The sequence below is a fragment of the Kogia breviceps genome, chromosome 4 (assembly GCF_026419965.1).
Source record: "Kogia breviceps isolate mKogBre1 chromosome 4, mKogBre1 haplotype 1, whole genome shotgun sequence".
NCBI lineage: Eukaryota > Metazoa > Chordata > Mammalia > Artiodactyla > Physeteridae > Kogia > Kogia breviceps.
Window position 1 is genome coordinate 145,590,605 of NC_081313.1, and position 3,877 is coordinate 145,594,481.

The 3,877-nt window shown below is 39.5% G+C and overlaps 1 pseudogene; it reads right to left on the reverse strand.

The window, feature by feature from the left end:
• Positions 1-1,782: 1,782 nt before the first annotated feature.
• Positions 1,783-2,442, reverse strand: LOC131755490 (RING finger protein 11-like; annotated as a pseudogene).
• Between the last annotated feature and the right edge of the window lie 1,435 nt (positions 2,443-3,877).

Here is a 3,877-nt window from a genome sequence, read left to right on the forward strand (position 1 = left end):
GAGATTCGGAGTGTTCTTACCTTAATTGCAAGAAAAATATAAAGGAGAAATTCCTTCTTTTTTGAGATCACAACTGTGAAGTCGTGATTATACAAATTCTGCATTTGTGTGTAAAACATGAAACACATTTATCTTAATTCTCCCTGCTTAGAATTGTCAGTCAACTAGCAGGACTTTCCTTCCAAGAAACAGAGACTGAGATGTGTTGTATATGACTTCAGTAAGCTCAGCACTACAATAAGAAGACATGCAGTATCCTTTTGCTGTGGTTCAAGACAACAGGGAAGGAGGTCACAGGAAAGAATAAGTCAAAATTCTTACAACTGAGAAACTTTTCTGAGTTTAACCATGGTGCCTCTTTCATTTTTACATAAGCATGGTGGCATAATTCAAGCTCAATAAATCAGAATTCTTAATGTTGAAAATTTACCTTGACTTTTAATTATCACCATATTAACAACCAAAATGATTAGATGAAACACATAAGAATGGGTAATGTTAAACCCATTTACTAGAGTTAGTTTCTGGACACAGTAACTCATTTTTTAATGAGAAGAGGGACAATGAATCTCGGTTTGCTTACAAGCTAGGAGATCACTTTGAATTCTGCCTTTCTTAACTGCCAGTAGATATCGCACTTGTAACAGGTTATAAATGAACTGGTTATCAAGCACAGAGCCAGCCCCAACAGTAAGAGAACACTATTTAAGAAGACCTAAGGCAATGAATTCCATTTCCAATGGAAAAAAAGAATCATATGGTCTTGGACAAACAATTCTGAATGGTTTACTTAACAGTTCCTTAGTAGTTCTTCCTTGCTCATAGAACTTTATGATTTTTTGAGGAGTGAAGCATTCAGCTTTAGTGGATAAATCCTTGTTAGGCTGAGACAATCATTATTCTATCCCTCTTTGCCATGAATTGTCTTATGAATGGTCATATCCATCTGTTTTGGCAAATGAGTAATTAGGGGAAGGCTGTTATTGTGCTTATGAGAATGATATTTTTCTCTGAAAAAAGAAAAATAATATGCATTAGGTAAATGAGCATTTGGGCTCTTTTTCTGCTCACTCCTTGTATTGTGAGAATATGATTCTTGGTTTTACAGCAGCCATCTTGTGACCCTGAGATGATCATATGCCAATAATGGCAAATGGTAGATTAGAAAGAACCAGCAAAGACAGAAAACAGCAACCTCAATAGTAACAACAATCACAGCCAAAGAACAATGTGACCTTAACTTGTGGAGTTCCTATAAAGTAAAAAGTAAATGCTATATGTTTATTTTTTTAAAAAAAGAAGTATGCAAACAAGCTTAAAACTAGTTTTTTTGTGCCAGTGTTGTAAACTGTAGCTTTAAATAAAACCTTGACCCAAATGCCAGTAAGTTCAGAAAAGAATTTGGGTAGGGGGAAGAAGAAAGTTATCTCACTTAGGAAAAACAACCACTATCTTTATCCTAATCTTCGACACACAAGTGAAATATATGTAGCTGCTGTAACACTTACACAATTCCTATGTACTGGAGCAATAACAAGATATAAATACAATTATATTTTTAAACACTGGGTGAAGACTTTACATAAAAATAGCATCCTACTTTTCCCCCTAAATTTCTAAAAGATCACGTACTTATCCCCAACATCTGCAGCCGTTCAGGAATTTTTAGGAAACTTTCATGCATGATCTTAATTCCCAATCCGTGGCTCCTTGGGCTCAACGACAAAAGATCAAAACCACCACAAATGATGGTTCACTTGAAGTCAGGTGAGAGACACTGGCTCAGTTGGTCTCGTAGGACAGAAGCAGTGGTGCATCAACTGTTTCCATGCAGGAGGGGCACGTGAAGGGTCTCATCAGCCAGTCACCTGTACAGCCCAGGTGATCTGCATACACAGCAGTAATCAAATTGGATTTGCATAAACAAAGTCCATCATACAGATCCCACACTCCCAGATCTTTAAAAAAAATATTTGTTTAATTAATTTATTGGTTTGCACCGTGTCTTACTTGCAGCCGGTGGGCTCCTTAGTTGTGGCATGCAAACTCTTAGTTGCGGCATGCCTGTGGGATCTAGTTCCCTGACCAGGGAATGAACCCGGGCCCCCTGCTTGGGAGTGTGGAGTCTTTACCCACTGCACCACCAGGGAAGTCCCCCGGATCCTTTCTTCTGATCCATTTCTTCCAGGGTCATAAACTCCTTCAGGCTGATGCTGTTTGAGGCCTATTCTTTGAGCTATCCTAATTTGTTCGTCTCATCTGAGTGGCTGGGCATGTCTGGCTAGGTGTTGGATGATAGACCCAAACTGGAACTTGATCCAGATATGGCAGCAGCAGCTCCTGATCCAGCTCCGTCCCCTTGCCAAAGCTAGCCCAGTCAGACTGAGACTTGTGAGGCATGGAGATGTGATCCGAAGTGGGGGAATTAAGGCAGTTCCCCATCTTCCGGGGCTTGAGTGTGTGATCTGTTGTGTGCTGTTTTGACAGTCTTCCAACCTCATTCTTTTTTAAAAAATAATTAATTAATTTTATTGATTTATTATTGAAATTTTAAAACTTATTTATTTTTTATACAGCAGGTTCTTATTAGTTATCTATTTTATACATATTAGTGTATATATGTCAATCCCAATCTCCCATTTCATCTCACCACCACCGACCCCCGCCCTGCCGCACTTTCCCCCCTTGGTGTCCATACGTTTGTTCTCTACATCTGAGTCTCTTTTCTGCCTTGCAAACCGGTTCACCTGTACCATTTTTCTAGATTCCACATATATGCATTAATATACAATATTTTTTTCTCTTTCTGACTTACTTCACTCTGTATGACAGTCTCTATGTCCTTCCACGTCTCTACAAATGACCCAATTTCATTCTCTTTTTTTTGTGGTACGTGGGCCTCTCACTGTTGTGGCCTGTCCCGTTGCGGAGCACAGGCTCCGGACGCACAGACTCAGCGGCCATGGCTCACGGGCCCAGCTGCTCTGTGCATCAGGGATCCTCCCAGACTGGGGCACGAACCCCTGTCCCCTGCATCGGCAGGCGGATTCTCAACCACTGCACCACCAGGGAAGCCCCAATTTCGTTCTTTTTTATCGCTGAGTAATATTCCATTGTGTATATGTACCACATCTTCTTTGTCCTTTCATCTGTCGATCGGCATTTAGGTTGCTTCCATGACCTAGCTATTGTGAATAGTGCTGCAATGAACATTGGGCTGCATATGTCTTTTTGAATTATGGTTTTCTCTGGGTATATGCCCAGTAGTGGGATTGCTGGATCATATGGTAATTCTATTTTTAGATTTTAAGGAACCTCCATACTGTTCTCCATAATGGCTGTATCAGTTTACATTCCCACCAGCAGTGCAAGAGGGTTCCCTTTCCTCACACCCTCTCCAGCATTTGTTGTTTGTAGATTTTCTGATGATGCCCATTCTAACCGGTGTGAGTTGATACCTCATTATAGTTTTGATTTGCATTACTTTAATAATGAGTGATGTTGAGCAGCTTTTCATGTGCCTCTTGGCCATCTGTATGTCTTCTTTGGAGAAATGTCTAGTTAGGTCTTCTGCCCATTTTTTGATTGGGTTGTTTGTTTTTTTAATAGTGAGCTGCATGACCTATTTATATATTTGGGAGATTAATCCTTTGTTGATTCATTTGCAAATATTTTCTCCCATTCTGAGGGTTGTCTTGTGGTCTTGTTCATAGTTTCCTCTGCTGTGCAAAAGCTTTTAAGTTTCATTAGGTCTCATTTGATTATTTTTTAAGGCTGCATTGTTCCTTTGCTTATTGATGAACATATAAAAGTCAGAAGTTTTTGATATTATAAAACGTCAAAGTAGTGAACATTCCTGTGTGAACATCTTTGAGTA